We start from the raw sequence: 12,541 nt of genomic DNA, 5'->3' as shown, positions 1-12,541 counted from the left end.
GCAGAAAGACGACCGAAATTTAGCTGATATTTCTAAATCCCTAATTAATAGTGACAAACAGATTCTGAAGCGCGGACTCACATTTTGCATACCTAACAATAATTCCGAAGAACATGAACTTCGTCGAGATCTAACAAAATTTGCGCGAAGAATGTGTTTTAACGAGCATTTCGCCGCAAAAACTAAAAATTCGAATCTTAATTAACCAACAGCCTCTAACGAGTTTGATGCGCACATCAAACTAAAGGATCACGCTTTAATAATATTCCTGTCAAGGCTCCCAGCACATATGTTCACCGGACGCGGAGCCTAGCTTCGAATTAAACTTGTACATGCAATGTATCTCAAAATAAATTATAGAAGAAACAATAGAAGCTAGAAAACAGACAAAGGAGGCGTGTGCGAATATCCGAAATTTTCGAACGTTGAATCGAATTTTATATTCGATGCGCTGAAGGAATCAAATGGAGCATATTCGAAATGATTGGAAAGGAATAGAACCTAACCTAGGTTTTCGATTAGTTTTCGAGTAGTTTACGAATAGTTTTTGAATAACTGACACGAAGTTCGAATCGGGCACGCCGTAGTTTCCTTTCGACGGCTGTTCCGAAAACAGGGCCCACTCCGACGTCGCACATCACGCTTCCGTGAGTGGTGTGCGCGTTCAGCGCCGCCACGCGGTCCATTCTTTGGATGGCGTTCATGACGCTCAAACATATGGCTTAAAAGATCGCGCGACGCGGCAGGGTTCAGCAAGGTTCAGCAAACACTACCTTCATGCCCCATACCGGAGGCCACGGCTCATAACTCTCGTCCATTTCATCAAATGAGATGTGGCGCTAGTTTGCACACCTTCGTTATCAGTAGCAAAAGGTAACTTTCAGACGTGTAGGACATGACGAGCACAGAATCAATATACTGACGTCGTGCTGCGTATGGAGGTCACTCCTGTGCCTTTCGACATCTGTAGTTCTAACTCCACGAGTTACAGCGCCGCCGCTTCCCTTGATTGCTTGTTTTATACGAATATTCGCACAAGTAACGAGTAATCATACGATTATTCGAATCGTTTTCGATTCGGTTCCATCATTATTTGATTAGTAATCGAACACCAGTTTTTAGCTAGACTATTAGTATTTGATTCGGTTTCGAAAACTACTTTTCGCACAGCTCTAGAAGAAACCTTTCTTCGACAGAATAGGGTGGTCTAACTAGTAAGCTCCTGGAACCGATATAGTCGTTAGGCCAGCAAAGGGGGTCGCTCAGTAATTCCGCCAGCTGAAAAAAATACTAAAGAACACGAGAGGCGTGTAAGCAACTAAGCAACCTTTGCCATTATAAGAAATTAGATATCGATCTCACCCTGTGTTCAGCCAAGACGACTTGAATAACTGGCAGGGCTTTCATTCAGACAGACGTTCGTCCGCTTTTAGCTCTATTTTGGTGAGTTGGAAGAGAATTTAGATGCACTTGGAGGTGATGTTAGAAAATAACTGCGAAGGATAGAGACGTACCTTCTGAAACATTTTGCCAGCGAGTCAGCAGTTCGGGCCGAACCGCTCCAAGGGAACATTTGGTGTTAACTTTAAGTCTCTTGGGTATTGTTCTCTACTCCGAGTAGGATTTTTAAGTCTGTAAATGGAATTTACAATTGGTTTGTTTCGCGGCTAGTTTTCTGGAAACCAGGAGAGCTCGCCTTATTAGTTTGTTTTCTTTGCAGCTGATTTATAAAGGTAAAGAGAAATAACCAAAAAATGAAAAACAGAAGAGAAAGAAAGATGACACTCCGAAACCGATATTACTGCTGGGCTTCTATCGCACTAGGAAATAATTTCGCCCTTCTTCTGCAGACACGCTGACATGTTTCCGTTTCGGCTACGTTAGATTGAAAAAACTGCAGTGGTAAACATTCATGCAGTGGTAAACTAAATAAGACAGATAGGCAAATCACAACACGCAGACATACTTTTTATTGCTTACTGACACAATTTTTTCGCCATTTGTCCTTTCCTCATATAGCCTTCAAGGTTTCGCGTACTCCAAGAGGCACTCCTGCAACAAGAAAGTAGTTCTTTACTCAACGGTTCTTCACTCCTTCTTTTAACTTTCAATCCCGTGCATTCCTCCCCCCCCCCCCCCCCCCCCCCCTTCTTTTTTCAACTTATGCCTCATGGCACACTTCTCGAATAAAAAAAAGAAAATAGTGGAGAATAGATATTGAATGGCAACTATTTCTGCCTGCCCATCTGTTGGTTAGGCGTTGGAAACTTTTAGCACTGATGAACGCCTGCGCGGCAGCTCTTTGCTCCAAGGTCAAAGCAGAGACGTTCACTTCCCACTGCGCACGCGCAGTAGGCATTCGGCTGGTCCAGCGTAGGTTCACCCTAGTACGCCTACATCATGCTGAAGCTCTCTTTTCTTAATAACAACTGCTGTTCAACTGCACGACAATGGTACTGTACGACGTGGCCGGCCAAACACTACAGAACAAAAATTACCTCAGATAATTCAAAAGTACCTAATATATATATATATATATATATATATATATATATATATATATATATATATATATATATATATATATATATATATATATATATATATATATATATATATATATATATATATATATATATATATATATATATATATATATATATATATATATTCTGACAGCTTATTTCTCACAGGCGGAAAATGAAGTGACATGTGCGCAAAATATATACCTCCGGCCGGACGTCTGCACAAGGACTAAATATAATTTTGGTAGCAGCCATAAATTTTGAAAAAGAGAACTTTTTCTTTACAGAGCACTTCAATCAATCTGTTCAAGTTGTCGTCAGTTTTCTAAAGTATGTGTCGTCTAAAAGTGTCTAATTTTCGAGGTACCCAAGCTTAATGCACAGTCGCGACTAAAAAAGATTAGCTCTAGGTGGAGCATTATTCATTTACTCCACTCCTTACCCATGTGTGAGTTTGTATCAGCATTGCACCCTGGCCAATCCCCCGCCATGGGTACGTGCCATTCAGCCTGAGGATTTCATCATCATCATCATCATCATCATTACAGGAGCGGCAGATAGCAACGCTCGGCGCTGTGGTGACGAGAACGACGATAACAAAAGTGCCAGGTGTGTTTTCAAAGCTCGGCGCCACGCTTCGTTCACTGAGAGGAATTGAGCCCCTTCCGGATTCTCTGCTTGTTTAAGTACGGCACGCACACGGACACAGAGCATAAAACCATACAGCTGCGTCTGTGGCACCCTTAAACCGGTGTAGCGCTTTCACGAGTACCATCACTAAGAAGGATTTACTTATGGCTCGTTGTATTTGCAAGGTCGTGACGTGTGGCTGAAATAAACCGCAATGGCAGTACTTCGATGAAGAAAGTACTGTGGCGCGAAAAGCTGAGTATCTCGGTTGTGGCCGGGACAGAGAAAGAAAAAGAGAAGGAAATGTAGGCCTCACGTGCTTGTTTGCCACCCTGCTCTGGGTGTAAGGGATGGGGTGGCGCAAAGGGGCCAGAGAGTCAGAGAAAAGAGAGCTGAGTATAAAAAGAAAGTAAAGGTTTTGCGCATGGCAATGTGATGGATTATCGCGAAGGCGCTATCATCATCAGCAGCACCAGCTTGGCTACGCCCTCTGCAGGGCAAAGGCTTTAGAAACGGAAAAGTCCCTGCCAGGCGTCCAGAGACGACGATCTGTGCAGCCACCGTCCGACAATCGTCGTCATCTCTGTCAGCGGACGGGGATCAAGGTGGTCCTATGCACTGCGTAGCGATTATCCTTCGGCACTAAATGCAGGGAACTCACAGCGGACGTATTCTATCGTCCCGACACACGTACAGCTAGCCCAGGCAGAGCAGCCAGCCATACCAGTAAGAAAAAGAGTAGTGGTTAATAGTGAACGCAACGCCTAACCACGGACGGCACAGAGAAGCGGACTTATGCCGTGGTCGGCAGGGTGCAAGTCTGAGCGGCTGATCAGGGTTCACGGAAGGCAGATGTGAATTGGCTCCCGGAACTCCGGTAACGGTAACGCGGTACACGGTATGCTAACGTGTCTATTTTTTGGCGCTCACCCGACGAGCGGTAGCGTAGAAATCCGGATAAAACACGTAAATATATTTAGTAGATATGGGAGAAGATTTTGTTCGGCAGTGGGCGTAACCAAGCTGATGATGATGGTGATGATATTTAGTAACGCTCCAGGTACGACTTCATGCGTGTAAGCATCATACTTTCCGTGTTTTTACCAACGCAGCTGACCGGTGCTACTGGACGGTATGACGTGTGGTTGAGTGGTGACTTGGCACGTTGTAGGAGTTTACATGGGTTTTATGAACCAGACGACTGTACTTCCATTCGTTAGGAACCGCACCCTGACCCAACGACTCGTTATACAGTGCGAATAAAAGGCGTGCACGTAGGCGCCAGTCACTTTGTTATGAGCGCAGTTTCATATTTCACGAGCCATTATTTCTTACCATTGCTGGTTTGAGCTTCTCTTTTTCTCCGTAGATGTCCTGCGATTAGACAAAACGCGAGTAACAACACAACATGAGTTAAGAAATGCAAAAAAAGGTCTCATGCATTGCTCACAGTCTCATACGTACCAAGACTTCATCGGTGAGTTGGCATTTGATTGACTGAAAATGAAAATGGACACGTCACTACAGCTCGTAATTACAACCTTAATTGCAGCAATACAGGTATCGAATTCCACGCGCCTACCAAGTTGGTCAGCCCATGGAAATCAGTACCAACTCGCTAACTCCAAGGTCGAACTCCTATGTAGGTCTCGCGAACTCCGCGTCTAGGTAAAGACACAAATTGAAGGGGGTAGGGTAATGAACTCAGAGTGCGCAACGCCAAAGTTTTGCGCGCATCGTGAGTGTGGGCTTCATGCTTCAGCACTTCCTCAGAATAGTCCATGCACGCATTTTTGAAGACGCATCTCTTGCTGACCACAAAACAGCTTTATTAGACTCGGCTATACATGCATTTTCTGCCAAGTCAAGAAAAAAAATTCAGTAACCCCGACATCCCACAAGTCTCGGAATCGGCGATGACAGTTATGCGTAACAAGAAAACTGCCGAATGCACCCGACTTGTGAGGAGTTTCATAGTGGTTGGCCGAAGAAGCATGCTCTTTACCTGACTCCTCTGATTATGTTCATTCTGCTACAGCGCAGAAACTTGGCACACGACTCGTAGCCTAACGAAGCACCGTCCAATTTTCACCATAAACAATCACACGCGCAGTGCACTCAAGTGGGCATACACTGTCCACAACAACATTAGAGACGGTATGCGTGGGCGGCATTCAGAGTGAAATAGTAGCCTATTCACCTCCCCGTACAATCCGTTAACGACGCAGTCCTGGTTGTAGTCCGGAAATCCTTGATCTAAAACCTTCTTCACGCACGGAATGGCCTGAAAAAAAAAACGTGTATACTGTGATCTGCTCTCGACACATCATTATTGCATAACGCTGAGCTATTTTCATTTCGTATTAAAGGTGTGTATGGCGAAAAACTTTGCTGGGCTGTCGTGGTGTGACCTGATGTACAGATGTGAGCTCTATATCGCCTCTGTACTTTCGGCATTGAGTTATAAGAGTGTAAATAGGCTGCCGAACTCTTCTTTTGAGAACCAAACTACTTGACCACCCAGGGCGCAATCACACATGCCATTTTCTATCATCCATTCCGCCAAATGATGTGGAAGATAAGAGAAGGAAAGGTTTCAACTTAAGGAGCTGTGGAGTGACAGTGAAGACGCCATAAGGACAGCAAAGATTTTTTTCTTCTTCCGAGTCGCAGGCATCAAGCAAAGCCACGCACACGAACAGCAAAGATGCTGGCCACCGGTTCGTGCATCCATTAATCGTGAGAGCTTGGTTTCTTGGGGACTGTAACGGTGCACGCATGCAACATCAGAATTTGTGCAGTTCGCGCAGTTTTCATGCATAGGTTTTTCTAAACTTGCATTACAGGTGGCGAGAGTTCTAAACAAGGAAGCATGCAGCCTCTCTTGTTCTATACGATGCGTATGCAAAAAATGGAGAATCTTCGCTGGCAGCATTAATGAAGGAAAAGCAGCCGTCTGCCACTCGCCCAGTACACCATATATGATTATGTTTCTGACTTGACAAAAACAAGAACAATTAAACGGTTCTTCCTACATCTTTTCTTTTTGTCAATGCTCCGTTTTGTTATACAGCGACCGCTACATGGAGTAGTTAGCGTCGTCCGCACACCCGCGGGTGACGATTGAGCTATTATTCGATTCTTATCGAAGAATAGGCCAATCGGGTGTCCTTCGGGCCAAGGGCAACGAACTGTGACCGCGCGTGACAGTGACCGCGTGCATTACCGCGTGTTACTTCAACCCTATACCGCTATGCACACAGCCAGTAACTGATCGCGGCACTCTGCTGTTCCAACACTCTTAGCAGAATTCATTGTCTACAGCTGACATGTATAGCGCTAATGCGCTTGTATTGGCACATACCGAGCAGACACTTCGCACCGCTACTCAGAGTTACTAAAAGCTCTGAGTGACATCAATATTTGTCACTAACGCAGCTGTCAAGGCAATTCGCAATACCACAAGGAAGGGCCAAAAGGCGGTGAATTCTTCTAGATGGTTTCCTTGGACAGTTTTCTGTTACTCGTGGGGTGTCGAGCCTCCAATCACGCTGCACGAGGTCAATGAATGCATGCGTACACTCCCAGCATGGCTTCTTTAATTGTTCGCAATAATTTCAAAGTCAGAATAGGTTAGAATGAAAATAATGCGAGATTCGCAGCTGGCGCAGTCAGAAAAAAAATACTCAGAGGGATGAAACCCACCTCGTATTCTTTCCAGCGCTTGTTCAAGTTGTCCAGGACGCTGATCATGCTGAACAACCTTGGAGCGCACTTCTGGAACACTGAAACGTTTTGGGTAACCAGGGAAATGCCACGAACTCTCAAGGAATTCTGATCTCAATGTGTACAGCATAGACCTTTGTAATAGAAACGTGTTCGAAATAGTGCTAAATATGTCGCTTCTTTTGCATATACGTGAGCCCTGTTTGTTAGACATGCGCGCTTTCGCACTAATAAATTTCGCGTTCAAATGACACTGATGCCGCTTTCACTAAAGACGGAGTTTTATTTTTAGGACAAGAAAGGATTTAAAAATTAATACACGCGCAGCCAGTCCCGATTGTTTACGCTAGCAAACTGCGGTGACGTTCAGATAGTTCAGTAATATTGCATATTTGAGGCAAGACTGCACCACATTCACTTCCAAACGGCGATCACGGAGTCCATTTTGGTTTTAACGTCATGAGTGTGAACGCAGAGGCGGGAAGAAATATTCCTTTTTAAATGCATTTTTTGCAGCAATAAGTGAGTTTTTTTCTGCCGAACAAACACTAACATAGCGACAACGAACCTTGCAGTTCACTTTTACTCATAACTGAAATTATATGCTGTTGCCCTTAATGTACATCTGACTACCTTCCCCAACACACTTTGCGCTAGCCAGGGAGAATGGTATTCAGCTGTTCCTCAGACTTAAGGTACTGTGGGGAGAAAAAGTAGTGGTCACGGCGCAGACTTCTTTTCGGCTGCATTGCGACGCCATTTTCTTGGCGCGCCTATACATTGTGACAGCCGACAAAGTGACCGGCTTTGTCCGGAAGCATTTCGTTTGGATAGGTGGCGCTCCTAGTTGGGGAAAACGCCTAAAGACGTCACAAGTGCAGTAAGCCGCGCAACCGCGTGCCGTATAGCCCACTCTTGCTTTCGACAGTACATTTGCGGTCGGAAGGTTGCGAATTTTCGCAACGTCGAGGTGGCCATGAACGCATGACGCAGGCATGATGTCGGGTAGGCATGAAGGATGGCGCATTATGAGGCAAGGGGGTACGGTGCCACTACAGCTGTCAATTCTCAGCCCAACTTCCGGGCCTTTTTTTTTAGTTTAGGCTTAGATCATTTCGATTGGCTCACCTATTCTACACTGTGGCTTCATAGCAGCGAGGTTGAAGGACATGAGAGCCTTGCGGTACTCCTTGAAGGTCATTGCCTCCAGTTTCCCGACCAGCAGGCAGCAGCAGGCGAGCAGGAGTAAGACGAGTCGCATGCTTGACGCCATTGCCAAGTGTTCCCGGTTCAATCTGGCCGCATTCCCCATGCAGGCGCCTCTTTTTTTTAACGGAGATGACCAGCTGTCCCAAGCTCATCGAAAACACGGGGGAATATTTAATGACATTGAGAGCGACACGAATGTCCTTCGCTGATGGATGCTGTGTGCTCTTCTTCATTTTACCCCCCTCTCTCTCTAAGGATTCTCGTGCGAATAAAACAAAAAAAGAGAAAACGGCGCCTTTTCATGTCGTCGTGTCAGAAAAAGCTTGAAAAATTAATTTTCTTCATGCGCATCACCTTCACTGAATGAAGCACCCCTTCATTAAGCTCGCCTCTGAAGAGTTCCAGGTCCCTTTCTACTACACTTTCCTCCCGTTTATTGGCATGTAGTTTATCATCATCATCATCAGAATCATCATCAGCCTGACTACGTCCACTTCAGGGAAAAGGCCTCTCTCATACCTCGCCAATTAACCCTGTCCTTAATCAGCTGCGGTCACCGTATGCCCGCAAATTTTTTAATCTCATCCGCCCACCTAACATTTTGCCGCCCCCTGCTACGCTTGCCTTCTCTTGGAATCCACTCCGTTACCCTCAAGGGCCAGCGCTTATCTTGCCTTCTCATTACTTGCACTGCCCAAGCCCATTTCTTCCTGTTGGTTTCGACTAGGATGTCATTAACCCGCGTTTGTTCTCTCACCCACACTGCCCTATTTCTGTCTCTTAGGGTTACACCTATCAGTTTCCATTCCATAGCTCGCTGCGTTGCCCCTTAAGTCTAACCCTTTTCGTTAGCCTACGAGTTTTATCCCCATAGGCGAGTACCGGTAAGATACAGCAGTTATATACTTTCCTCTCGAGGGGTATTGGTAAACTGACATTCATGATCTGAGGGAACCGGCCAAATGCGCTCCACCCCATTTTTATTATTCTAGTTATTTACTTCTCGTGATCTGTATGTGCGGTCACCGCCTATGGAGGGATAGCTCTCAGACGAAATATAATAATAATAATTGGTTTTTTTGGGGAAAGGAAATGGCGCAGTATCTGTCTCATATATCGTTGGACACCTGAACCGCGCCGTAAGGGAAGGGATAAAGGAGGGAGTGTAAGAAGAAAGGAAGAAGAGGTGCCGTAGTGGAGGGCTCCGGAATAATTTCGACCACCTGGGGATCTTTAACGTGCACTGACATCGCACAGCCCACGGGCGCCTTAGCATTTTTCCTCCATAAAAACGCTAAGAACCGCTGGAGAAGCGACTGCTCGACGGACAGCTGTCTGCTCCAAGATAGCCCTTGGATGTCTGCCTTCGCATCCCAAACACAGACGAAAACCAAACGAGCCTGTTTATTGCGTATACGGTACACATTGTGTATGAGGACTCGAGCTTAGAGATGAGTTGTTGGGATGCGAAGGCAGACATCCAAGGGCTATCTTGGAGCAGACAGCTGTCCGTCGAGCAGTCGCTTCTCCAGCGGTTCTCACGAGACTTCCAAAGTATATGCGTGAGCGGTAACTCAAAAACCGAGAACATGGGGGCACCTTCTAGTAGGTCCAACGCTGTGTGCTCTCTGATAGATGAAATGTAGCGTAAGCCAGTGGTGTTGAGCGTTTTATTAAGCGAATGCACTCGTGCAAATCAGCCGTGTGTGAGGCGTTGCAACGCTCCACTCAATTTTCCCACTGCTGGATTTTGCGCCTTTTCTTTCTAAGTTTTCTCGTATCGTTAAACGCTGCCAGGCGTGCTCGTTCAAAGCTACTTGGACTTAGCACTGTGAGTGACGCTAATTAAACTCGGCCCACAAATGAGCTGTCTGTCATTACGCGTAAAAATAAAAAGTAGTACTAGTGGTTTATACTGAACCCCTGGAATGATTTTAGCGCTGGGATTCTTTCATTTATGAAAAGTTTCTGGCATCATTAAAAAAAAACGAAAACTTCACTGTGTTTAATCTTTCTCGCGCGAGAAATATGCAGCTATAGCAGACTCCAAAGAATAAGTATATAAGCGTTGAGTAGCTTTTTTTTCTCAGCTAACACCATTTCCCTGCTTAATCAATGTCTATCTAAGAACGCCACATGTGTACTTCACCCAGTCATAAGGACTCAAAAGAACAACACAGTCACTCTATGTACGGTCCTGCAACTTCAAGCCCGGGCCAGGGCCAGTGCTGCAGGCCCGGCGAAAGAGCCCCATTTCCGGGTCCGGGCTTTAGGGCCGGCCCGAACCCGTGCAGTGCGCTGACTGCGATCAATGTGACTGAATAGAAACAGTACAGTATATTGTGTTTGAACGCTGACGAGCGTGCGAGCTGTGAACGTTGTATCAAGTCACTCACTTCAAGCGTCTCTAACAGTGGGCTGTGAGTTATAGGTCCCTTAGCCTGCTTTACGGGACAGAGACGCGCAAAAAATTTTTATTTGCCTATTTAGACGCCGTTGGTCTACTCGACAAACTCTAATAATTCCATGAATCGCGTGCATCATTGAACTTTGTCATCCCCTTTGTAAAACATCTCACGTCCCCATTTAATATCTTATAGTATTACTCGTTCATTCACCTCAGCTGAAATTCAATATCCCTTTATTATTATTCTTTTCATTATTATTTTTCTTTCTCTTCTTTTACTTGTTCACTTTATATACTGCGCTCCCCTCTCCTTCCGTCTTTCCATCGCCAATTCCCCCCCCCCCCCCCCCCCCCTTGAGTAGCATGTAAGCGAATTTTTCATGCCGGCTAAAATCTCTTGCTTTTCAATAAAGACTTTCTTCCTCTCTATCTCTTTCCATGACAGGAGAAAGCACATTGTTAAGCAGCGGAGCGTAAACTCTTCGCAATTTTTAACATCCTCTCCCCCTTCCAAGACATTTCATGGAGGAGCATCCGTCAGTCATGGCAACAACTGGCGCTATGACGTAAGCCAGCGCTCCCCGTTAGTAGCGCCATATGGCGACGTGTAAATGAAGAGATGCGTTCATAGGAATCTCACTGCGAACCGAGCAAAGTGGCTGGCATTTAAATAGAGTTGGAGACGGCATGGTGCTAGTCACACACACACACACACACACACACACACACACACACACACACACACACACACACACACACACACACACACACACACACACACACACACACACACACACACACACACACACACACACACACACACACACACACACACACACACACACACACACACACACACACACACATATATATATATATATATATATATATATATATATATATATATTAGCAGACAAACAAATGAATGAGGGGCTCGTTTGACAAACATATTAAGGTAACCAACAGTCACCGAAAACCCAGGTGCATAGGAGAATTTTTTCTATTTTTTTTTAATTTCTAGTGCCAATCAATTGCCTTTAAAGAAAATTATTTATAAACCAGCAGAAAAAACAACCATGCCGCCGGTGGGATCCAAACCCACGACCTTCGAAATAATTTTCTTTAAAGGCAATTGATTGGCACTAGAAATTATAAAAATAGAAAAAATTCCCCTGTGCACCTGGGTTTTCGGTGACTGTTGGTTTCCTTAATATATATATATATATATCGCTTGAAATTGACCTTACACCAAAAGATTACTTTTCTTTTACCATGGACGGCTCTAGAAAGACATAAAAGAACGTCTTGCTGGGCAAGTTGGTAACTGTACACCTTTGGTTACAGGCGCGAAAACAGATGCAGCACAAGGCAGACAGACAAGGCAGAAAAACATGGCGACGCTATGCCCCAAACTCACGATGACGGTGACCGATACAAGCGACTTGGCATGCATTTCTTCTTTTCTGAATATTTATCAATATTTCATGGCCATCGGTCGCTCAGCACTCTTTTCGCGTGGGCGGCACAGAATCGACAAAATCCATGTTGCTCATGTGGACAAGTACACGTTACATTGCCGACTTTACTTCTGCGAAAACATATGAGATGTTGATCGCAGGACATGTCAGAAAGGAGTCTGTGCGGTTAGAGGCACAGCTAATGCTGCGCAGTGTGGGAGAGGCTTCAAGGAGGGCTGAGGATTTATTTAGACCCCCTGTGGTTCTTTAACGTGCATCGACATCGCACGGTACAAAGGCGCCTCGCGTTTCGCCTCCATCGAAACGCGGCCGCCACAGCCGAGATTCAATCTCGCGACTTTGTGCTAAGTTGTCGAACTCCAAAGCCGCCAAAGTTACAGCGGTGGCGGGATAAAGCGGCTCAGTTATCACAATCACTTTGGCGTGGAACAGGCCGAGATGTCTGAGACTCCGTAACTCTATGCCGTTTCGGAGCTCTGCGGCTCGAGGAGGCAAGAGAAGATGCGTTGACTGAGTTCTGTCATTCGGCGCTTCTCGTATAACCCTCTCCAGTCCTGCCCTGGCTG

General features: G+C 45.4%; 1 long non-coding RNA gene across 1 annotated transcript; it reads right to left on the bottom strand.

Annotated features, from left to right (window-relative positions):
- Window positions 1–4,489: 4,489 nt before the first annotated feature.
- Window positions 4,490–5,441, bottom strand: LOC144097554 (uncharacterized). Its single transcript, XR_013307055.1, has 3 exons — window positions 5,356–5,441; window positions 4,620–4,652; window positions 4,490–4,529 (listed from the first exon to the last, which is right to left on the bottom strand). It is a non-coding gene; the product is annotated as an uncharacterized LOC144097554 (long non-coding RNA).
- Between the last annotated feature and the right edge of the window lie 7,100 nt (window positions 5,442–12,541).

The sequence above is a fragment of the Amblyomma americanum genome, chromosome 7 (genome assembly GCF_052857255.1).
Source record: "Amblyomma americanum isolate KBUSLIRL-KWMA chromosome 7, ASM5285725v1, whole genome shotgun sequence".
NCBI lineage: Eukaryota > Metazoa > Arthropoda > Arachnida > Ixodida > Ixodidae > Amblyomma > Amblyomma americanum.
The sequence above is the reverse complement of the archived record's forward strand: the minus strand, read 5'-3'. Positions and strand labels throughout refer to the sequence as shown.